Source organism: Bufo gargarizans, chromosome 3, assembly GCF_014858855.1.
Source record: "Bufo gargarizans isolate SCDJY-AF-19 chromosome 3, ASM1485885v1, whole genome shotgun sequence".
NCBI lineage: Eukaryota > Metazoa > Chordata > Amphibia > Anura > Bufonidae > Bufo > Bufo gargarizans.
The window spans coordinates 197356717-197383267 of NC_058082.1; positions in this window are offsets into that span (position 1 = coordinate 197356717).

Sequence of the window (26551 nt, forward strand, 5' to 3'; positions counted from 1 at the left end):
GGAAGAGGGATCATTTCATAGGGTTTCCGGCCAGTCATTCCCAAGTGGCTCCGAGGGTGGGTTCCTGCACCCACAAACCCAAGGTACACAATTGTCCAGCCAGGGCACAGTTCTGGAGGATGAGGAGGTGGAGGATGAGGAGATGGAGGAGGAGGAACTATGTTCACAGCTGGGTGGCACCCAGACCAGCTCATGGCCATCACTGGTGGTGGCTGGGGGGATACAGAGGACACAGACGATACACCTCCCACAGAGGACAGCTGTTTGTTGCCTCTGGGCAGCCTGGCACACATGACGATTACATGCTGCAGTGTCCCACATTCTAACTTGTGCTGATTACTGGGTGGCCACGCTGCTGGTTCCCCGTTACAAGGACAACATACCGTCCTTAATTCTGTCACTGGAGCGTGATCATAATATGCGCGAGTACCAGCGCACGCTGGTAGACGCGCTGCTGGTGGCATTCCCACCTGACAGCGGGGGCACAGTGGAAGCACAAGGCGAAGGCAGAGGGCGAGAAAGAGGTCACCAAAGCAGCTGGGGCACCGCCAGCACCTCAGAAGGCAGTGTTAGCATGGCAGAAATGTGGAAAAGCTTTGTCAGCATGCCACAACAACCAGCACCACCAGCTGATATGGAACGTCTTAGCAGGAGGCAGCATTTCACCAACATGGTGGAGCAGTATGTGTGCACACGCCTACACGTACTGAATGACAGGTCTGCCCCCTTCAACTTCTGGGTCTCCAAATTGGGCACATGGCCTGAGCTTGCCCTTTATGCCTTGGAGGTGCTGGCCTGCCCTGCAGCCAGTGTATTATATTAACGTGTGTTTAGTACGGCAGGGGGCGGCATCACAGACAAGCACAGCCGCTTGTCCACAGCCAATGTGGACGAGCTCACATTTATTAAAATGAACCAGGCATGGATCCCTCAGGACTTGTCCGTACCTTGTGCAGAATAGACATGTATACCAGCACTAAGCAGCCATTGTTATACTGCAGCGCAATTGCTTATGTTTGTATTTTGGATATTTCACACTCTTTTGGAGTGTACCTTAATTTTACTAAATTAAATTAAAACCAAAAACCTGGGTTGGCTATCTCGTCCTCCTCCACCGCCACTTCCACCTACTCTGCTGCGTCCACCGCTTCCTCAAACTCCTACTCCATATGGAACTCCACCTCATAAATCCATTTATTTATTTTTGTACGTGTTTTATTTTATATAATTTCACTACTTTGTCATTTACATTTTAGGGTGAAATTTTTTCGGGTTAAATGAACCAATTTTTGGGTGTATAGTACCATTGCTATACCTAGTAGGCTGGTTAAAAAAAAAATGTAATTTACATTTTATGGTGAAATTAACAAATTTTTGGGTGTATAGTACCACTGCTATACCTAGTAGGCCGGTTAAAAAATCAATAAATTGTCATTTACATTTTAGGGTGAAATTTGCCAATTTTGGTGTGTATAGTGCCACTGCTATACCTAGTGGAACGGTAAAAAAAAATTAAAAAAATTGTCAGTTACATTTTCTAGCAAAATAAACAAATTTTTGGGTGTATAGTACCACTGCTATACCTAGTAGACAGGTTAAAAAAAAATGTCAGTTATATATTCTGGTGAAATTCACCAATTTTTGGGTGTAATATACCCTCCTCTACCTAGTTGACAGCTTAAAAAATTTCAATAATTTTTCTGTTACATTCTTGGGTTGACATTATACAATTTTAAACGTGAATAAATACCTGCTATGCATAGGTGACAGGGAATAAAATTTTATAAATTATTCAGTAATTAATGTGCACCACATCCTTACATTCAATGCTTGAAAAGTTGTCACACTTTTATGCTTTAATAATTTCTCCCATATTTCAACTCTAATTTTAAATCTTAAAAAATGGATCCTCCCTTAAATTTGGTCTCTTTTTCTCACGCTCCCTCTCTGGTCTGGAACCCTGATTCCCCGCCACCCATAATCACCATGGTAGGCGCATAAAAGAACATCGAAAGTTGATAGAGCAGATATAAAATTGGATCGTGAACATCACAGGGACGTGCGCCATGGTGGGGCAGTAAGTGTGCACACACCTACACAAACTGACTGACAGGGGTCAGCCCCTGCAACTTCTGGGTCTCCAAATTGGGCACATGGCCTGAGCTTGCCCTTTACCCCTTGGAGGTGCTGGCCTGCCCTGCAGCCAGTGTATTGTCTGAACGTGTGTTTTGCATGACTGGAGGGGGTTATCACAGGTTATATTTCCCAATGTTTTGGGGTGTACACAAATTTTAAAAATAAAATTTAAAACAAAAAACCAGTGTAGGCTACCTCCTCCTCCACTGCCGCTTCCACTGACACCTCCACATCCACCGCCTCCTCAACCTTCTACTCCATATGGACCTGGTCCTCCTAGATCATGATTATTATTTTTTATTTTTACGTATTTTATGTTATTTAAAGTCATTTCCCTATCCACATTTGTTTGCAGAGCACTTGCCATGCTCTTAACCACATTTTGACGCAATTTGCAGCCCTCTAGCCCTTTCCATTACATTTCTACAGCCATTTTAGTGCTCAAAAGTTCGGGTCCCCATTGACTTCAATGGGGTTCAGGGTCAAGTTCGGGTCCCGAACTCGAACTTTTTTCCGAAGTTCGGCCGAACCCGTCGAACCCGAACATCCAGGTGTCCGCTCAACTCTGCTGTCTAATATACAGTACAGACCAAAAGTTTGGACACACCTTCTCATTCAAAAAGTTTTCCTTATTTTCTTGACTATTCACACTAAAGGCATCAAAACTATGAATTAACCCATGTGGAATTATATACATAACAAAAAAATATGAAACAACTGAAAATATGTAATATTCTAGGTTCTTCAAAGTAGCCACCTTTTGCTTTGATTACTGCTTTGCACCCTCTTGGGATTCTCTTGATGAGCTTCAAGAGGTAGTCACCTGAAATGGTTTTCACTTCACAGGTGTGCCCTGTCAGGTTTAATAAGTGGTATTTCTTGCCTTATAAATGGGGTTGGGACTATCAGTTGCGTTGTGGAGAAGTCAGGTGGATACACAGCTGATAGTCCTACTGAATAGACTGTTAGAATTTGTATTATGGCAAGAAAAAAGCAGCTAAGTAAAGAAAAAAGAGTGGCTATCATTACTTTAAGAAATGAAGGTCAGTCAGTCTGAAAATAGGGAAAACTTTGAAAGTGTCCCCAAGTGCAGTCACAAAAACCATCAAGCGCTACAAAGAAACTGGCTCACATGCGGACCACCCCAGGAAAGGAAGACCAAGAGTCACCTCTGCTGCGGAGGATAAGTTCATCCGAGTCACCAGCCTCAAAAATTGCAGGTTAACAGCAACTCAGATTAGAGAGCAGGTCAATCCCACACAGAGTTCTAGCAGCAGACACATCTCTAGAACAACTGTTAAGAGGAGACTGTGTGAATCAGGCCTTCATGGTAGAATATCTGCTAGGAAACCACTGCTAAGGACAGGCAACAAGCAGAAGAGACTTGTTTGGGCTAAAGAACGCAAGGAATGGACATTAGACCAGTGGAAATCTGTGCTTAGGTCTGATGAGTCCAAATTTGAGATTTTTGGTTCCAACCACCGTGTCTTTGTGCGACGCAGAAAAGGTGAACGGATGGACTCTAGCATGGTTGAGGAGGTGTGATGGTGTGGGGGTGTTTTGCTGGTGACACTGTTGGGGATGTATTCAAAATTGAAGGCATACTGAACCAGCATGGCTACCACAGCATCTTGCAGCGGCATGTTATTCCATCCGGTTTGCGTTTAGTTGGACCATAATTTATTTTTCAACTGGACAATGACCCCAGACACACCTCCAGGCTGTGTAAGGGCTATTTGACCATGTAGGAGAGTGATGGAGTGCTACGCCAGATGACCTGGCCTCCACAGTCACCGGACCTGAACCCAATCGAGATGGTTTGGGGTGAGCTGGACCGCAGAGTGAAGGCAAAAGGGCCAACAAGTGCTAAGCATCTCTGGGAACTCCTTCAAGACTGTTGGAAGACCATTTCAGGTGACTACCTCTTGAAGCTCATCAAGAGAATGCCAAGAGTGTGCAAAGCAGAAGGTGGCTACTTTGAATAACCTAGAATATTACATATTTTCAGAGTTTCACACTTTTTTGTTATGTATATATTCCACATGTGTTAATTCATAGTTTTGATGCCTTCAGTGTGAATCTACAATTTTCATAGTCATGAAAATAAAGAAACTCTTTGAATGAGAAGGTGTGTCCAAACTTTTGGTCTGTACTGTACCTCCAGCCACATTATCAATTGTTCCTTTCTGTCTGGTGAATGCCTATGTTTGGGGCCTGTACTACACTGGCATGCAGTAAAATTGATATTGAATGACCTTCTAATATACCTCTAGCCAAATAATTACTTGTTCTTTTCTGTCCGGTGAATGCCTAATGTCTGGGACCTTGGAGGAGTTCAACACTTGTTGACGAAGACCACGTGTTATCGAATTTCAACTATTATCATTTAGGGTTTTTTCAAGAGAGGGAAATTCTTTAGCTATGTTTTTAAATCCAATTTTATATTTTTTGTTCTTTTAAACATATGTATTTGACATCTATTTGTACTAGCCTGCAGTAAAATTAATATCCAATGACCGTCTAATATACTTCCAGCCAGTATTTGGTGGCTGCAATAATGAAGGTTGTTCAGGTTCGCCTGCCATTAAAGTGAATGGGGCCGTTCGCGAACATTTGATCGCGTTTCCGAATCGTCCTGGCCGATGTTCGTCCATCACTACATATAAATGCACCGCACAAAGGCAAATAAGATTTAGAAATATTTCCTTGTAATAAACCCTGTTAATGGTCGTATCAAACAGCACTTGCACCCCAATAACAAGAACGGTTTGCTGGAATTACAGAGCTGTATAGATCCGCAGTCAGTGCAGCAAGATGTAATAGGATTGTTTCTATTACCCAGGCTGTAAACTCCCCTACTAAACCATGTTCTGCTTTAATACTGTGGTGTGATTCCTCCCTATCCTTTCCCTGAACTTCTGTACAGCTAAATAAACTTTTTAAAGTCTATTATACCATTGTCCCTAGCGCCTACTCAATACTGTGGTGTGATTCCTCCCTATCCTTTCCCTGAACTTCTGTACAGCTAAATAAACTTTCTAAAGTCTATTATACCATTGTCCCTAGCGCCTACTGATGTCTCTCCCTGCACTAAGTACACTGGAAAATGGCTGAATTTAAGATAGCTGAGGCTATTTATAGGGCTGTGAGATCACAGGGCTGGCTGCTGATTGGCTGCATGCATGGCATTGTGGGTAATCCTTCATTCCCAGAGTTCCTTGCTCCATGTCCTAACACTTGCAGCAGCCATTTTAGGAAAAAATTTGATTCGTTACCACTAAGCGTGAGGAAATTCGGATTTGGTGCAAATCTTTCCTGAAATTCGGATCTTATTCCACTTTGCTAACTTCGATTCGCTCATCTCTAATTATTTTCTTCAAAAGGTGTAAATTATTGAAAAACACATACAATGTGCTCTACAACGAACTTTATGAAAACATAAAACATTATGCATGTAAAGAAATAATATATTTAACCCCTTAGGGACTCAGCCCTATTTCACCTTAAGGACTTGGCCATTTTTTTGCAAATCTGACCAGTGTCATTTTAAGTGGTGATAACTTTAAAACGCTTTGACTTATCCAGGCCATTCTGAGAATGTTTTTTTGTCACATATTGCACTTCATGACACTGGTAAAATGAAGTCCCAAAAATTTATTTTTATTTATGAAAAAATACCAAATTTACCAAAAATTTGGAAAAATTGCTAATTTCCAAGTTTCAATTTCTCTACTTCTATAATACATAGTAATACCTCCAAAAATAGTTATTACTTTACATTCCCCATATGTCTACTTCATGTTTGGATCATTTTGGGAATGATATTTTATTTTTTGGGGATGTTACAAGGCTTAGAAGTTTAGAAGCAAATCTTGAAATTTTTCAGAAATTTTCAAAAACCTAATTTTTAGGGACCAGTTCAGGTCTGAAGTCACTTTGCGAGGCTTACATAATAGAAACCACCCAAAACTGACCCCATTCTATAAACTACACCCCTCAAGGTATTCAAAACTGATTTTACAAATGTCGTTAACCCTTTAGGTGTTCCATAAGAATTAATGGAAAATAGAGATACAATTTCTAAATTTAACTTTTTTGGCAGATTTTCCATTTTAATATTTTTCTTTCTTTTACAAAGCAAGGGTTAACAGCCAAACAAAACTCATCATTTATGGCCCTGATTCTGTAGTTTACAGAAACACCCCATATGTGGTCGTAAACTGCTGTACGGGCACACGGCGGGCGCAGAAGGAAAGGAATGCCATACGGTTTTTTGAAGGCAGATTTTGCTGGACTGTTTTTTTTGACACCATGTCCCATTTGAAGCCCCCCTTATGCAACCCTAGAGTAGAAACTCCATAAAAGTGACCCCATATAAGAAACTACACCCCTCAAGGTATTCAAAACAGATTTTACAAACGTCGTTAACACTTTAGGTGTTCCACAAGAGTTATTGGCAAATGGAGATAAAATTTCAGAATTTCAATTGTTTGGCAAATTTTCCATTTTAATCAATTTTTTCCAGTAACAAAGCAAGGGTTAACAGCCAAACAAAACTCAATATTTATGGCCCTGATTCTGTAGTTTACAGAAACACCCCATATGTAGTCATAAACTACTGAACGGGCACACGGCAGAGCGCAGAAGGAAAGGAATGCCATACGGTTTTTGGATAGCAGATTTTGCTGGACTGTTTTTTTTTACACCATGTCCCATTTGAAGCCCCCCTGATGCAACCCTAGAGTAGAAACTCCATAAAAGTGACCCTATCTAAGAAACTATACCCTTCAAGGTATTCAAAACAGATTTTAAAAACTTCATTAACCCTTTAGGTGTTCCCCAAGAGTTATTGTCAAATAAAGATGACATTTCAGAATTTAAATTTTTTGGCAAATTTTCCATTTTAATCCATTTTTTCCAGTAACAAAGCAGCCATATTTATGGCCCTGATTCTGTCGTTTGCAGAAACACCCCATATGTAGTCATAAACAGCTGGATGGCACACGGCAGGGCGCAGAAGGAAAGGAATGCCATACGTTTTTTGGAAGGCAGATTTTGCTGGACTTGACACCATGTCCCATTTGAAGCCCCCCTGATTTACCCCTAGTATAGAAACTCCAAAAAAGTGGCCCCATTTTCGAAACTACGGGATAGGGTGGCAGTATTGTTGGTACTAGTTTAGGGTACATATGATTTTTGTTGCTATATATTACACTTTCTGTGAGGCAAGATAACAAGAAATAGCTGTTTTGGCACCGTTTTTATTTTTTGTTATTTACAACATTCATCTGACACTTTAGGTCATGTGATATTTTTATATACCAGGTTGTCACGGATGCGGTGATACCTAATATTTATACTTTTTTTTATATATGCAAGTTTTACACAATGATTTCTTTTTTGAAGCAAAAAAAATCATGTTTTAGTGTTTCCATAGTCTGAGAGCCATAATTGTTTCAGTTTTTGGGCGATTACCTTGGGTAGGGTATGATTTTTGCGGGATGATGTGATGGTTTGATTGGCACTATTTTGGGGTGCGTGTGACTTTTTGATCGATTGCTATTAAACTTTTTGTGATGTAAGGTGACAAAAAATGGTTTATTTAGTACAGTTTTTATTTTACATTTTTTACGGTGTTCATCTGATGAGTTAGGTCATGTAATATTTTTATAGAGCCGGTCGATACGGACGCAGTGATACTAAATATGTATACTTTTTTTTATTTATGTAAGTTTTACACAATAACAGCTTTTTAAAACAAAAAAAAATGATGTTTTAGTGTCTCCATATTCTGAGCCATAGTTTTTTTTATTTTTTGGGCGATTGTCTCAGGTAGGGGATAATTTTTTTGCGGGATGAGGTGACGGTTAGATTTGTACTTTTTTGGTGGGCAAACGCCTTTTTGATCGCTTGCTGTTGTACTTTTTGTGATGTAAGGTGACAAAAAAATGGTTTATTTAACACAGTTTTTTATTTTTTACGGTGTTCATCTGAGGGGTTAGGTCATGTGATATGTTTATAGAGCCAGTCGATACGGATGCGGCAATATGTATACTCCCCCCCCCCCCTATTTTTTACCAATTTTTTTTCACTTTATTTGGGGAAAATGACGTTTTGGTTTATTTTTACTTAATATTTTTTATTTTTTGGGGGGAAAACTTTATTTTGTCAACTTTGTTTTTCACTTTATTTTTTGTCCCACTTTGGGACTTGAACTTTTGGGGGTCTGATTCTTTACAATGCATTCCAATACTTCTGTATTGGAATGCATTGGCTGTATGAGTAATACTGTGTGTAATACTCATACAGCTTCCGGCCTGTGAGATCTAGGGGGCTGGATCTCACAGGCTCGTCACCGGAAGGCAGTGCGATTCCTTCCTTAGACATCGCACTGCATTCCCTGCCATCGGGTCCCCCCTACAGCCGCATGGGGACCCGATGGCACCGCCCGCCTCCGCGACCGCAGGTTTGCGGATATCGCCGATACGGGCGGGGGGGGGTCATGTAACCCCGGCGTTGTGACAGGATGCCCGCTGAATGATTTCAGCGGGCATCCTGTTCCTATTAACCCCCTCCGTACCGCAATGTGCTTTTAAAGTTACATCCTGAGTCCTTAAGGACTCGGCAAACATGGCGTAGCGGTACGTCCTACGTCCTTAAGGGGTTAATAGATTCTTTATAGAATGCTTGTGATTCTGTGTCATAAGTGCAAATAATAAAAGCTGCTTTTTAAGTATCATATATGCATATATGTTGGCAGGTTCTATAAAAGGGATGTATAAACTTGATCTTGCAGTGATTTACAATGAAATAATAACGAAAGTTTTTGGGAGAGAATGCATATGTCCAATAAATGCAGAACAAAGCCGCCATTTATCAGTAAAGCCCTGTGCCTGCTTAGAACTTCAGAAGAATAGGTAATTCTAGAGCAGCTCCATATATACAAAAGACATTCAGAGTGCACAAGAAACCTATGCAAATAAAGTCAGAATAAGGCATCTTATTTTCATAAAATGTAATGGCAGTGTTTTTATCCGTGTTTAATGCTGTAGTTAAATATGTGGTTGCCCTGAGGATGGCTTTTTTCATTTTTTTATCTTGAAGGTGAAGCCAATATTAGCAGAAAAAATTAAATTAATCAAATGGCCCAGAGCATGCAAGACATGGCTGATTCCAAGAATGGATACAAAATGAGCAAGTTACTAATTGTGTAAATGCTGTTAATTAGCTGTGTAAAGCCCCTAACCAGACTCTTGCTTGTATCTAATAAGAAATCAATTAGCTAATGAAGTGGCCATTAAATGCAATGCTAATCTTAGACTGAGTATTTTTTATGTTTTTCATTTTCTTTTTTTTTTTTCTTTATGATCCTTCCTAATTGCCACTGCCATACGGAGCTCACAGCTTTCAGCATGCTTAATGAAACATCATTATATCATAACTGGCATTCTTGGAAGAGTTAGTGGCAAACCTGCTTCCCAATTATTTTTAATTGCCAGACATACTCATAACTGGGCCTTTTACCAAGTAGTTCAGAGAATTCCACTGTCATGTAATATATCCAATGATTTTATTTTGTTTAGTTTTTTTCAACATATGAACTTTGGCTTTACAGCAAGTCACTATGAAGACTATACCCTAAACAACCTAATTACATTTTTGATTGCAGTCCATACATAGTCTGTTTGGTATGTGCCCATGATATGTCTAATATATGTATTTAGTGATTTATCATTTTAATGACCAGAACAAAGTCATTAAGAGATTTTATTGCAGGATGTCATTGGTTGAAATTTCAGGCCCAAAGCTTGAGGCTGCCCCACCGAAAGTTTATCATGGCAACTTGCCTGATTCTGATTTCTGCCCTGTGTAGTGTTGAAAATAGGGATCTTGTATGGACTCAAATTACCAAATAAAACAACTAAAATTCCCTGCCCGATTTTGGATTCTCTCTATTTTTGGCTCCATAAGACACATCGGACCATAAGACACAACTAGGATACAGAGGAGGAAAATAAGATTTTTTTTTTATTATACCTCAGATCAGACCCCCAGCTACATCAGACCTCTGTATCAAACCTTCAGCTCAATCAGACCTCTGTATCAAACCCTTAGCTCTATTAGACTTCTGTATCAAACTTTCATCTCCATCAGACCTCTCTATCAGACTCCCATTTCTATCAGACTTCGGTATCATACCCCTATCTCCGAAAAATACTGTGAGAATAACTTTTCATTAATGGGAATTGCAAAGAAAGAGTAACCCCATGCTAACATCAAGCTTTCCACATAACAAATGCTAGCGATAATTTTGCTTTTATTTACATGTTATGCATGTTGGTGATAGCGACAGCTAAAGTTCTATAAAGTTCAATATAGCTCTACCAGGCATAGTATATATGCTTGACCTTATGATTTGGAAATTAATTTCCAGTCTTTAGTTAAAGGTAAATCTGCACATTAGTCTAAAATGACTATTAGCCGCGGTTGTAAGAAAAGGTGTAATACTTTTTTTCTTATTTGACAATTTTATGCATTCTGGCCCTCCATTTTGTACCACAGATGCCAAATAATAAATCCAAAAATTCTCCTTTCCTTATTTCATTAAAATACATTTCAGAAAAATAATTTAGCAAATCATTTCATGATAATCACTAATAATTTCCAATTTTACAATAATTTTCCAATGGTAAGGTTGTCTATATATATGTGAGTGTAATGTGCCTGGCCTGACCCTAGGTCTAATGATCCAAACTAACAGCATCATAGGGATTGGTGTTGTTGGTGTTGGCTTTATTAGATGCTCAGTCTAATGTGTCATTCTGCCATGAACCCCTTCCTGACACATATTGTAATAGTACATCATGGTGGCAGGTGACTTGCTGCATTTTTACGTCATGGTGATCGGGAAGGCACTGCAGCAATCACTCCAGGGGCCTGGCAGTCACTGATAGCCGGGACTCTGCTGTATCTGCCGACACATCGCTGCAAAAGTTGGTGCCGGCGGATTAAAAATTTCTATGCCGCAGTCTGCGCTGATGATGGCATAGAAGAGGTTTGCGGTCAGTGAAGGAGCTCATTGGGTCCCTGTTCTGCGGTGACGGAGACCCGATGGGTGAGAATGCAGCCCTGGCTGCCCAATGCTTTGCAAGGCATTGGGACCTGCCTTCTATGAAAGGCTACAATATTCCAGGCTTGGTCTCCTAGGCAACCTGTTAGTGTATTACTCAGTGTAATACACTAACAGTCAAAAAAAAAAAAAACTTTCCCCTGATTTTATAATAAACCAGCTCTATAAATATATCACATGATTCACCCCGTCCGATAAACACCATAAAAAAATAAAAACTGTGTCAAAAAAAGCCAATTTTGTCACCTTACATCACAGAAAGTACAACACCAAGCGATCAAAAAGGTATATGCCCCCCAAAATAGTACCAATAAAACCATCACCTCATACAACATAAAAAATGAGCCCCTACATAAGACAATCGCCCAAAAGATTCAAGAAAATCTATAGTTCTTAGAATATGTAGACACTAAAACTTGCTATTATTGTGTTAAAGTTAAATAAATAAAAACAGTAGACATATTAGGTATCGCCGCGTCTGTAACAACCAGCTTTATAAAAATATCACATGACCTAACTCCTCAGGTAAACACCGTAAAAAATAAAATAAAAAACAGTGCCAAAAAAGCAATTTTTTTCATCTTACATCACAAAAAGTGCAACACCAAGTGATCAAAGAGGTGTATACCCCCAAAATGGTACCAATCAAACCATCACCTCATTCCACAAAAAAAGAGACCCTACCTAAGACAATCGGCCAAAAAATAAAAGACTATGGAGACACTAAAACATAATTTTTTTTGCTTAAAAAATGCTTTTATTATGTAAAATTTAAATAAATAAGATATACATATAGTATACATATTAGGTATTTCAATGTCTATAACAACCCGCTCTATAAAAATATCACATGACCTAAACCCTCAGATGAACGCTGTAAAAATAAGTAAATGAAAAAGTAATAATGTATGATCAAAAAATCATATGTACCCAAAAATGGTACCAATAAAAACGTCAGCTCTTAGTGTAAAAAACAAGCCCCTGAACAAGACGATCAGTAGAAAAATAAAAAAATGGCATTTAGAAAGTGGAGACACAAAAACATACCGTAATTTGTTTCTCAAAAAAGCTTTATTATGTAAAACTGAAACAAACAAATAAAGAAAGTAGACATAATTGATATCATCTCGTCTGCAACAACCTGCTCTATAAAAATAGCACATGATTTAACCTGTCAGATGAACATTGTAAAAAACTGCCAAAACAGCCTTTTTTTGGTTACCCTGTCTCACAAAAAATGTAATATAGAGTGATTAAAAATCATATGTACCCCAAAATATTACCAATAAAACTGTCACCTTATCCCATACATTTTCAAAATGGGGTCACCTTTTGGGAGTTTCTACTGTAGGGGTGCATTAGGGGGGCCTTTTGGGACATGGTGTCTAAAAACTAGTCCGGCAAAATCTGCCTTCCAAAAACCATACTGTGCTCCTTTTCTTCTGCTATGTGCCCTTACGTCAGTTTATGACCACATATAGGGTGTTTCTGTAAACCGAAGAATCAGGGTAATAAATATTGAGTTTTGTTTGGCTGTTAACCCTCGATGTGTTAAAGAAAAAAATGGATTAAAATGGAAAATCTTAAAAAAAAAGTGAAATTTAGAAATTTCATCTCAATTTTCCTTTAATTCTTGTGGCACACCTAAAGGGTTAACAAAGTTTCTAAAAATCGTTTTGAGTAAATTGAGGAGAGTAGTTTCTAAAATGGAATAATTTATTGGTGGTTTCTTCTATGTAAGCCCCGCAAAGTGACTTGAGACCTGAACTGGTCCTTAAAAAGTGGGTATTGGGAATTTTCTTAAACATTTTAAGAATTGCTTCTAAAATTCTAAGCCTTCTAACATCCTAAAAAATAAAATGACATTTACAAAATGATGCCAACATAAAGTAGACATATGGAGAATGTTAAGTAATAAATATTTTATGAGATATCACTTTCACGAAACACGGTAGCACGAAACAGCTGTCTGTGGATGGATAACTGGCTTAGGTCTTTCCTGTCACATTCTTAAAGCTTGTAAAAGAGTGGGATCTTGACATAGGGGCCACTTAATATGGTGGATTTGGTGATTTCTGTAATGGGGACACCCCTTTGCTGGGTTTTCCTTCCTTTGAGGGATATCTGGCTTTCACTGTGTTGAAGACCCATAACTGGGGCTCCACGGTTATTTTGCATATGAGGTATCACTTTCTGTTTTAAAAGCAGAGAAATTGTGAATTTTTAAAAATTTTGTGTAAATTTGGGATTTTTTCATTAATGAAGGTAAAATATATTGACTTAAATTTATGACTGTCATGAAGTACAATGTGTCACTAGAAAACAATCTCAGAATGGCTTGGATAAGTAAAAGTGTTCCAAAGTTATTACCACATAAAGTGACACATGTCAGATTTGCAAAAAATGGCCTGGGCAGGAGGCTGAAAACTGGCCCAAAGTAGAAGGGGTTAAAATATCAATGACCGCATTATTTAATTACAAAATATTTTCACCCTGATACTACTACTTTATTAAAATTATTTTTGAAGTCTTTTTCTAATGAATAGGTAAAAAAAATTCAATTCAGGTCCAAATCGATTCTACTAGAGAAAATTGGTATATAATATCTTGAGGTCTCAGGACTCATATTTTTTTTCTGTCTCTTTTTAAAAAAAAATCACTCCCCCCTCTTAAACTCTCTAATGCAAAGGCAGCAATAGTAAATAATACAATGCATTCGGAAAGCCTTCAGACCCTTTGGCTTTTGTATACTTTATTCTGTTGAAGTCTTGTGCTGCAATAAAAAAAAAAGTTGTCCCCATCATTCTGCACTCAATTCCCAATAACGAAAAAGTGAAAACTAATTTATTGAAAAGGAACAACTAAAATAACTAAAATAGGTAATCTGTCTTACACTGTGCTCCTGTGTGGAGGCCACTTCCATGATCACGTGCCGTACATTTGACATGTGATCCTAGCCTGGATTTAGAATCCTTTGCGCATGTGTGTGAATGAATATCTCACCAGTGCGGTGGTGAGAGATTTATTGTTTTGCATGAGCTATGGGTTCTAACCCCAGACTAGGGTCACGTACCCAATGTATGATATTTGATCCCAGAAGTGACCACTGCATGAGAGAGCAGCACAAGTTGTATAAGTATTTAGACATTTTATTCATTATTTAGTTGAAGCACCTTTGGCTGTGATTGCAGCCTCCATTCTCCTTGGGTATGGTGCCACAAGGTTGAATATCTGGATTTAGGCATTTTCTGCCATTCTTCTCTGCAGATCCTCTCAAACTCTGTCAGGTTAGATGGGGACTATCAGTGGACAGCCATTTTCAGATGACAGTATTTAAAAATGTATTGACACACTAAAATGCGCTAAATTGCATACTGATAATGCTTACCAAAATTGAAACTGTTTTCATTAAACAGGCACAATTAAACATTCCCTGCTACAAACAGACTGTATATATTTTTACTGATTCATTAAAATGAGTTGAATTGTGCAACTTTTTTTATTAACCCCTTCCCACACAGTGCCATACATGTATGGCACTGGGCGAGTCTATAAAGATGGCACCTGCTCGAAAGTGTAGCGGGCACCATAGCTGCTGGGTGCCTGCTGTTAAAAAAAAATTACCGACCGGCACGTAGATGGTGGTGCTATCTTATTTTACTTTATTCACACTAACATCTTCTCCATCCCTCTGGCGCCTGTTCCCCAGGGCTAATAACCCTGGTGGAATCACTAAACCTTTTTTTTTTCTCTTCTCCTATTGCGTTTTAAACAGCAGACACTTGGAGCTAATGTCTGTGAACGATGATAACACTGCCATTTTGTCAAATGTGACCATGGCATCTGAGGGCTAAAAAACTGTGTGCTCCAGGGCATGCAACAGCTCCACCTAGCAGGGATTGGGGGAGCCAGAGAGTGTGTGCGGCAGCCTCGGTCATCCTGAATGATATCAGGCTGTCAAAGATATCACCCCCCCTTTCTCCAAAACTAAGACAAAAATAAACAAATATCATGGGCATCACCGTGTGCAAAAACATCTGTGCTATTAAAATACAAATATATTTATCCCATACATCAAACAGCAAAATGAAAAAAAAAAAATCAAGATGGCCGATTTTCAATTTTTGGGTCGCTTCACCTTCCCTAAAAAATTTATAAAAGTGATCAAAAAGTCATACACACCCCAAAATGGTATCAATGAAATGTACAAATTGAAACATTAAAGAAATGCCTAACTGTGAAAGTAATGGTAAAACCTTCACAGTCTACCGCTATAGAAAATCAAATAATGTGTAAGGGGGGCAGTAGTAATAATTAAAACATAACTTTTAATGTAAAAAAGCTAAAAAAAAAGCATATAATAATGCCCTTAAATAAAATAAAAATAAAATTTAAGACAGAGAACGTCAAAAACATGTATACCATCTTGCACATATGTATACTAACCAACAAATTGAAAGCGGCTGGTAAGAAAGTAAATAAACCTTACCAATCCTGTAGTTCTGCCTGATGTGAGGGTAGCTCGAACTGGAGTGCAGCAAGCAACAAATATCTCCTGACGCTCCTTATCACGATGCTTTTCTTTTGATATCACATACGGTTCAACAGGTGATTGGTGGGGGCAGGGACCTATTCTGTTCTTAGTAGTCACTAATCAAGCTATTAGACCCTAATGACCTCCTAATACAGAGTCACCGCCCTGAAAAGAGCGGCCCCTTCTGGAACCTTGCCCTGATCTCAAGGCCCTGGGCAGCCCTCATGCTGTAGTGCAATATATATGTGAAAAAGGTGGTATCTTGGATAGAACCAGAAAGGTGCACACAAGGAAAATAAATAACAAATATAAAGTGCAAAGAAAACAATAGAGAAGTGCAAAAAGCAACCTATAACGTGTCCCAGAATCATCAGGGGACACGGGGCTAATGTCTCTTCTAGCAAGGAGTATAGGTAATCCCAGAATAAGTCCTTGAAGGGGATGCAGAATCGCAATCCCACTTATGTGTCTCAAATTAGAGCATGTATGTGATAATGCTCCTTAGGTAGGTGGGACACTACCTGGTTTTCAGTGTCCCTGGTTGGTTAATGCTTGGTGTTGAAGATGCCATCAATCAGGGCTAATTTTATTTGCTCTACGGCTCCAAATTGTTCTGATCCTAGGATTTTACATGCATGGAATAACTCACACTGACACCAGGCAAGGGTCAAAGCAGTTTCTCCTTTATTCAAGGAAGTAAAGCAGTTTATAAGGAGATCAGTAGGGGCATCCCCCCTAAGGCTCAAGGCATTGTTTCATTGGCTAGAATAAAATAATAAGAAAAGAGATAACACTTGGCATCTGCGCATTGTGCATTGTTTTACTAACTCTGGTATGCCAACTATGTAAACATCTAAGTGCAAACGCCATATTGCAATGGCTTCACTCACAGCAGTACAGCATATGTGATATATGACACATCAGGGAGGAGGAATGTAGCAAAAAGACCGGCACTTTGCAGGATTTCAATCAGGAATTTGATTTATTGGTCACATATTATTTCATAGTGACGCGTTTCAGCACCAGTGTGCTTTCTTCAGACTATCATAGTCTGAAGAAAGCACATTGGTGCTGAAACGCGTCACTATGAAATAATAATATGTGACCAATAAATCGAATTCCTGATTGAAATCCTGCAAATTGCCGGTCTTTTTGCTACATTGTTTCACTGGACGCCAATCCATTGACACGTGCACCGCAACTCTAACAAGGTAGTGCCAACCTGTTATCTATTGAAACATAAGGGAAGAGGGTACTCTTGGAACTTAAGTGAATAAGGCGTTAGCTGACAGCTAGAGGATATGGGGGCCATCTTACTTAATCAAGAATAATATACACATCTCTATCAGTCCCCCCTTTGAAACCATTTCAATTGGCCTAACGCTGTCCCTAATCTAAGTAGGTTCTACAATCTGTCCCATTGTACCTGTTGGTTGTTTCACCACTTTGGAGACAACCTATCCCTATTGGATAGACTCCCTCGTAATGGACTTATACAATGGAAAGTCAGATTCTCACCTATCCCTAATACCGAATATATAGGGGCGATGTTGAGTGTTGGCTTCTCGATTATTGTGAACATAAAAACTATTAATACTGGGAATCTTTGGGCAAAACTATCCATGGGTCACTGGGCTGTAAGTATCCGACTGTAACAGCTTTGTTCTTTTACACAACTTTTTCACAGCTTAGAATCCTATTTTTACTATCTCATTTGAAATCCATATTCTTTGAGTCAGGATCAGCTGTCACACAAGGGGAAACAACAGCACACAAGACTCAACATTTTCTTGCAATGACTGGCGTAGATCCAATTAGGTTTTCCTTTGAGCTTCACTAATGTGCTTGCAGTCAACAACAATTGGAATGGACAATCATAACAGGGTTTGAGGACTTTTTACCACCACCCAATGTCTTTTTGCCACAACCCAATTTCCAGACACAAGTGGGTGTTTCTGGTACTTTATAAAGATCTGGGAGTAAAGCAACAACTTGAGTGTATTTTAGTCAAATGCTTGTGCAAACTGATCACATAATCTGTCAGACAACCATGTTGCATTTGGAGCTGCTGTGGGAAATACAATGCTGTCCTAGGGGCTGACCAAAAAAGGACCTTATAGGGACTAAGGCCTGTTTTACGGTTAGGAGTATGCCTTACTGAAAAGAGGGCTACCAGCAGGCACTCTGTTAACTTTAGTGTCCCGTTCATTTCCTTTTTTTCCTAACCTACCGTTGCTTTGTAGATGGTACGAAGCATGTAAGGCCTGTTCTACACCCAAAACCTTCATTATCTCCTGCATCACTTCACCTGTGCACACCTCTGTCACTTTCAATGGTCTCAGGTACCCCATACCTGCATACAACTCGGCCATAATCTTCTTTGCTGTGGTCTTAGCTACCGGGTGTGCTTCTGGCCATCCTGAAAACAAGTGATCACACACCAATACATACTCATACACCCCCATCTTGGGTAGCTGAACGTAGTCTGCAAGCGTTGAAACAGATATAAAGGGCAAGACGTGTTTCTGAGGTACCTTAACCACCCTGCTGACGTTGTTCTGGGCACAAATCATACAAACTTGAGTATATCTGGCTGCTACAGTGCTGAACCCTGGGCATACCATGTACTAAATCACACAAAGTAGTTTTTTGACTGGTGCGTCACCCAATGGATTGCCTGTGCCATCGTGGATTAGAGGGACCTGGGAAGGCAGAGTTTCCCTTGGAACTGTTTTAGGCCTTCCCCCTTTTTAAATCCACTAGTCCCTTCCCTCCTTCCTCACCTGGTTCTGTAAGGTCTTAAGAACTTCCAGGGAGACATTAGGAGTTATTTAAGGGACCTGAGCTGTGTCAACTAAGGCAGGGGTCTGCCTAGGCAATTTGGCAGCCATTGTTGCCGCTTGACATATCAGGGGGAGAAAAACAGAACTGGATCACACATCCACAAGCTATGCTTTGATCTTATTACACTCGCTTCTCAGCAGCATATTGAAATGTACAGCCCCCCCATACTACATGCTGTACAAGAGAAATCACCAAAAAATGAAGCTGACTTTCATGTATATGAAAATCCAAAAAGCTTTATTGTAAATATAAATGAACAATACATACATGTATTATAAAACAGGAAGCGCAAGGCGGGACACACAAATGAGGAGCAGGACCCAAGGAGAGGCCGGGAGATCAGTGCATGAAAATACAGGGAAAAAGAATACTGGCTGAAAGAGCATACCTCAGAGCCTCATGCCAGCAACGCCCCAAACACAATGCAAAAGCGGCAATTGTAGAGATACAATTAAAAAACATCTCCCCTATATAGTGTCCACACAGGTGTGTAGAAAATAATTAAGATTGCAGGACCTGAATGATGTCAGCACCAATGGAATTGGAGCCCCAGTACTTAAGAGCCAATAATAGAACCAAAAGCACCTAATGGGGGCAGGGCTAAGCTGACAGAGCGAGCATGAAAGCAAGCACACATGCTGTACAAGAGTCATTAGTGTACATTTTGATCAAAAGGTATAAGCCCACTCACCACGCCAAGGGCGCCTCTTTGAGTGGGACCTACTCTGACAAAAAGGCACAGCACAATGTGGTAACAAAGCAGCACTACCCTAGTAGGTGGCGAGACCCAGGAGTCAAACAGCAACCCTGCTGTCTGACAATGCCACCCATGGCACTGGATCCCACCAACCCACCAGCACAGCGCCACAAAAACAAAGGCCACCATGCAGTACTGCACCATATGAACAGTTGTCTAACACAACATGTCCAGTGCTATCAGGAGCTACAGGTCAATGACCACTTATATGCAGACTACTGCGAAATTTAAACCACCTGTGGCGAATGGGAGGAGTGCTGATACCATTGGTAAAGAAGAAAGATTCAAATAACACAGAACTGTATCGCACATCCACAATGCAATGCTTTGATCTAATTATACTCGCTTATCAGCACCATATTGAAACGTACAGCCCCCCATACTTCATGCTGTACAAGAGGCGATTAGTGTACATTTTGATCAAAAGGCATAGTTAGACAGCAGGGTTGCTGTTTGACTCCTGGGTCCCGCCGCCTACCAGGGCAGTGCCGCTTTGTCACCGCATTGTGCTGCGCCTTTTTGTCAGAGTAGGTCCCACTCAGAGAGGCGACCTTGGCGTGGTGAGTGGGCTTATGCCTTTTGATCAAAATGTACACTAATGCCTCATGTACAGCATGTAGTATGGGGGCTGTACGCTTCAATATGGCGCAGAGAAGCGAGTTTAATTAGATCAAAGCACAGCATTGTGGATGTGTGATCCAGTTTTGTTTTTCTTCCCCTGATAATTGTTGCCACCTTATCTGCTTTGGCTTTTCCTTTTGCCTCCTCTGAGTCTGTTTTACAGTAACCTTTGTTTTTATCACTGCCACTCAAGTTTGCGACATGAGGGCTTCCATAAGAGACCTTACTGCTTCCCCATTTTGATGGGTTTACCTGAAATGGTCAGGAAGTCTCTGGCTTCCAAATGGGCCCATAGTCATGGGCTATACCTGGAATCAGCGAAAATGTTGGCTGCTTTTTTCCATCTGCATCTCTGCAAACCATCTCCAGAGCCCTTATCTCTGTTTCTTCGGCAGATATGTGTGGTGGTAAGGACTCTGCTTTTTAGTGTCATGTTTAATCACCATTGCCCAACCTGTGTAGTACTTGCCATCCTGACCATACCTTGATCCATCCACAAAGAGCACATGATTTGGATTATCTAATGACTGATTTACCATCTGGTCAAATCCCACGGTCTCTCGTGACATGATCAGCAAACAGTCATGAGCCTCTTCCTCTGGATCTGGAAAAAAAGTTTTTTTGCCCTAACTCTTCCCTACCCCCTTGTTCCAGAGGCAACAGATTGGCTGGATGCAACGTATTACACATTTGGACAGTAACATTCTCAAATTGTGGGCAACAAAAAGATTTTTGGGTTGTACTTTCATGAGGATCAATTACTGTCAATTAACCCCTTCAACCCCGGGCCTGTTTTCACCTTTCTGCCCAGGCAATTTTTTTTAAAATCTGACATGTGACTTTATGTGGTAATAACTTTAAAACGCTTTTACTTATACAGGCCATTCTGAGATTGTTTTCTCGTTACATATCGTACTTCGTGACACTGGTGAAATGGAGTCCAAAACATTTTTTTTTATTTATAAAAAAATACCAAATTTAGAAAAATTTAGAAAAATTTGCAAATTTCAATTTCTCTACTTTTTTTTAATAGATAGTAATACCTCCAAAAATAGTAATTACTTTACATTCGCCATATGTCTACTTCATGTTTGGATCATTTTGAAAATTACATTTTATATTTTTGGGATGTTAGAAGGCTTAGAAGTTTAGAAGCAAATCTTAAAATTTTAAACAATATTTCCAAAACCCAAATTTTTCAGGATTAGTTCAGTTATGAAGTCACTTTCTGGGGCTTACATATTAGAAACCACCCATAAATCACCCGATTTTAGAAACTACACCCCTCAAGGTATTTAAAACGGATTTTACAAACTTTTTTTAACCCTTTAGGTGTTCCACAAGAGTGAATGGCAAATGGAGATGAAATTTCAGAATTTAACTTTTTGGACAGATTTTTCATTTTAATGCATTTGTTCCAGTAGCAAAGCAAGGGTTAACAGCCAAACAAAACTCAAAATCTATTACCCTGAATCTGGGGTTTACAGAAACACCCCATGTGTGCTCAAAAACTGATGCATGGGCGCACAGCAGGCTTCATAGTGGAAGGAGCATCATATGGCTTTTGGAGAGCGGATTTAGCTGGAATGGTAATTGGGAGCTATGTCGCATGTGAAGACACTCAGAGGTGGCCCTACAGTGGAAACCCCCAAAAAGTCACCCCATTCTGGAAACTACACCCCTCAAGGAATGTTTCAAGGTGTGTAGTGAGCACTTTGACCCATCGGGCGTTTCACAGAATTAGGAAACGCTTGGCTGTGAAAATGAAAAATTATTATTTTTTCCATAAAAAGATGTTTACACCCACATTTTTCCCTTTACAAGGGGTAACAGGACAAAATACACCCCACATTTTGTTCCCCATTTCCCCCCGAATACGCCAACACCCAATATGTGCTCATAAAATGATGTATGGGTGCATGGCAGGGTCCAAAAGGGAAGTAGCGCTATAGGGCTTTTGGAGGACAGATTTTGCAGGATTGGCATTTGGGAACTGAGGTACCCCTACAGTTGAAATCCCCAAAAAGTGACCCTATTCTGGAAACTACACCCTTCAAGGAATATTTCAAGATGTGTAGTGAGAACTTTGTCCTCAAAGGTAAAACATGGAATTGGCTGTGAAAATGAAAAATTTTAATTTCTTCAAGAAAAATTGAATTTAGCCCCAAATTTTTCCCTTTCAAAATGTACCCCCTAATTTTTTGCCATTTTCTCGTGATTACAGCAATACCCCATATGTGCTTATATACTGCTATATGGGCGTACCACAGGGGTCAGAAGGAAAGGATCACCAAATGGCTTCTGGAAGGCAGATTTCACCAGAATAATTCACAGGCGCCATCTTGCAATTGAACACACCCTGAGGTAACCCTAGAGTGGAAACCCCCCAAAAGTGACCCCATTCTGGAAACAACACCCCTCAAGAAATATTCCAAGGTGTGTAGTGAGCACTTTGACCCATCGAGCGTTTTACAGAATTAGGAAACGTGTGGCTGTGAAAATGAAAAATAACTATTTTTTCCTAAAACAGTTGCTTTACATCCAGGAATCTTTTAAGGTGTCTAGTCAGCACTTAGACCTACAGGCGTTTCACCAAATTAGGAAACACTTGGCTGTGAAAAAAAATAAAAAAAATCCAGAAATAGTAGCTTTACACCCACATTTTTTACTTTCACAAGGGGTAGCCGGACAAAATGCACCCCACATTTCGTACCCCTTTTTCCCTTAATACGCCAACACCCAATATGTGCTCACAAAATGATGTATGGATGCATGGCAGGGTTCTTGAGTCAAACAGCTAAATATGGATTTTGCTGACCTGAATTGGTAGACATAGATTTTAGAGGTCCCCAGAAATGAAAAATGCCAAAAAGTGACCCTATTTCGGAAATAGCACCCCCGTGCGAACATTTAAGGCTACTTTCACACCTGCGTTCAGGTGTCCGCTCGTGAGCTCCGTTTGAAGGGGCTCACGAGCGGCCCTGAATGCAGCCGTCTGGCCCTAATGCATTCTCAGTGGAGGCGGATCCACTGAGAATGCATCCACCTGCCAGCGCTCAGCCTCCGCTCCACTCAGTGAGCGGACACCTGAACGCTGCAAGCAGCGTTCGGGTGTCCGCCTGGCCGTGCGGAGGCGAGCGGATCCGTTCCGACTTACAATGTAAGTCAATGAGGACGGATCCGCTTGAAGATGACACCATATGGCTCAATCTTCAAGCGGATCCGTCCCCCATTGACTTTCAATGTAAAGTCTGAACGGATCCGCTCAGGCTACTTTCACACTTAAAAAAATTTTCTAAGTTATAATGCAGATGGATCCGTTCTGAACGGAGCCACCGTCTGCATTAATATGAGCGGATCCGTTCAGAACGGATCCGCCCGAACGCTAGTGTGAAAGTAGCCTTAACTGGTGGAAAGGGTACACTTTACCAAACAGGTATTTCACAGAAGGCAGAATTACTTGAGACAAGCATTTCATAGCACACATTTGTAAAAATTACTAGCAGACCCCAATTTTTCACTTTCACAAGGGGTTAAAGGAGAAAATGCACCCCAGTATATGTTCACCATTTTCTCCCCATTTTGAAAACACCCCATATGTGCTAGTAGCCTGCTGAATTGGTGCACAGAAGGCCTCTACAGGCAAAGTACAATTTGCAGGCCTGAATTGGCAGACATGGATTTTAGCTGCCATGTCGCATTGAAAAAATCTCCAGAGGTCCCCAGAAATGAAAAACCCCAAGAAGTGACCCCATTTTGGAAAGAGCACCCCTGTACGGACATTTTAAATTGTGGAAAGGGTACTTTTTACCAAACGGGTGTCTCACAGAAAAGATTATGTAGTTGTTGTTGGAAAGTGGGTATAATTCAGAGATATGGAAATATTACAGGGAGCATAAAGGATGATATTAAAAATCCATGGATGAGTGGTAGGTTCGGAAGCATTGTTTCATGCAGAGGCCAGGTTTATCAGGGCAGGTGTCGCACTGATGAATGGTGTCCTTTCGTATTCCCCTTTTGTAACAAACCCAACATCTTTTTTGGGTCTTTCCCCTCTGCTGTTTGTGGGACTTCAGAAGGGAAAGGTTGTCCTGGTACAACACAGGCACCATGACCTCCTGAAGTACTCGGGTCCTCCCCTTCCTGACTTTGGAAAATTAGGGCCTTGATTACCACCTCTTGGAACTGAAGGAAAGTTCCTGTCTGGCCTGCAGTTCTATGTAAAATGTATGCATTGTACATTGCCATCCATACAATGTATACAGCAAGCTTTTTATACCACACCTTAGTTTTACTCATGGCACTGTAGGGCTTCAGAACTTGATCGGACAGATCAACCCCTCCCATGTGCCTGTTGTAATCAAGGATGCAGTCAGGCTTTTTGACAGGGGTAGTGGTACCTCGCGCTTGGGCAGGAGAACTGGTGTTTGTGTGAATGGTGGTTAGTAGAAGGACATCCCTCTTGTCCTTGTACTTAACCGCCATCATGTTCTCATGGAGGAGACCCTTACTGTCACCTTTTCGGAGTAGTTGCCCTACCAGGGATCTAGGGAGCCCTCTCAGATTTTTTTCGCACTGTGCCGCAATCCACAGTACCACAGGCTTTTAGGGACATGAATAGGGGTATGCTGGTGTAATATTTATCTACATAGAGGTGATAACCATTATCCAGCAGTGGGTGCAGTAAGTCCCAAACAATCTTGCCAGTAACTCCCAGGACGGGGGAAGGGGGGGGGGGGGGGGCATTCAGGGGGTTGTATCCGGGAATCTTTCCCCTCATAAATTCGGAACCTGTAGGTGTACCCAGAGGTACTCTCGCACAGCTTGTAAATTGTTACTCCGTGCCGTGCCCGCTTGCTGGGCAGGTACTGGCGAATTTAACCCTTCCTTTAAAATGTACAAGGGACTCGTCTATGCTCATTTCTTTTGCTGGGGTGAACACCTCTGTAAATTTAGAGTTGAGGTGCTCAATTTGGGTCATTTTGGGGGGGGAGGGGGCACTGTGCATTATCATTGTAATGTAGGAATTTCAAAATAGATTCAAATCTTGACCGGGACATGGCCATATTGTAAATTGGAGTGTGGTACAAGACAAGACATATTGTCTAATTTCAGGATTTTTTGCAAGGCCCATATGCAGCAACAGCCCCCAAAACTTCATAATGTCTGCTGCATTTACAGGGGTCCAACCTAGGGGTCTAGCATATGAGGATGTTGGGTTTTCAGAAATAAACTGCTAGGCGTACAAATTTGTTTGGGTCACGATCAAATTTATGAGATCGTCAGAGAAATTGATTTTGAAAAAATCTATTTCTGTGAAACCCGTGCATTCAATCTGGATTCCAGAGTTTCCCACAAACTCTTGAATTTGGGGCTCATAATCCTCAGGCGGTGTGGACCATAGGGGATCAATGGGGGGGGGGGGGGGCTACTTCATCTCTCCTGGGGCGTCTCCTTGAGCGTCCATCATCACTAGATGATGATGATGATGAAGGAGTTGAGGAGTAGAGGAATGTGGCATCCTCTTCTCCCTCACTTGCAGACTCCGTTTCAGAGGCAAGGATGGCATATGCCTCTTCAGCGGAGTACATTCTCTGGACATTTTTATTTTTATTGGTGTATGTAAAGTGAAAAGTGTCAGTGAGGTGTATGTAGTGATTTAACACGTGAGGGGACTTGTAATTAATTTATTAAAATAAAATTTATGATAAAGAAAAAAAGATAAAGAAAGAAAAGAGAAAAAGATAAGTGAAAGAATTAAACATTTAGAAAAAAAGGCTCAAAAAAAAAAAAAAAAGGCACTAAACCTGAACAGACGCAGTCAGTAATTGACAGTACTGACCGGCGCTCAGCAGGTGCAGGACCCACGTACGCAGATGGCACGTGTGTGGGTTAAAAAAATCTAAACTAGTACCAACTATATTTGACTTATGGAACTCTATAGGTCAATATAAATCACAAAGAAATGTATTATACATATAAATAAAAATAGAATAAAAGATAAATGTGGTATAAAAATGTTTGATGGTTCAAACCTTGTGCAATATGATAATAGACATTCGATACTTGCTCAATAAAAATCGCATAATATGTGTCTTAATTATCGTATGATACAGTGAGATAAAACATAAATTTTCGCATTCTATTTTGTACCATAGCCTTAATGTTAGTGGAATGGTCATCATTGGAAACCTATGACCATTTTTCAGATATAGTACCTATGGCCACTGAGAAAGGTGAGAGCTGTCCCCGAAACGCGTCTGGCTTAAAGATCTAACACAAGATCGGAGTATGACCCTTTTGTGAAAAGAACGGATCCCATCATGCAAACCAACAGTGCACTGTAAGACTGATATAAGATTACTGCTTCGAAATTATCGAGTGTTGAAGCGAAGATTTAGATCAAGAAAGATCGAAAATCCCAGTCCTGTATCCTGGTCACGTCACTTCCGGAGCGATGAACCAACCTCCAAACACACGTGGGACGCTGACTGAGAAAACAGCCGGGACGCCGGTATCCAGCGGGTCC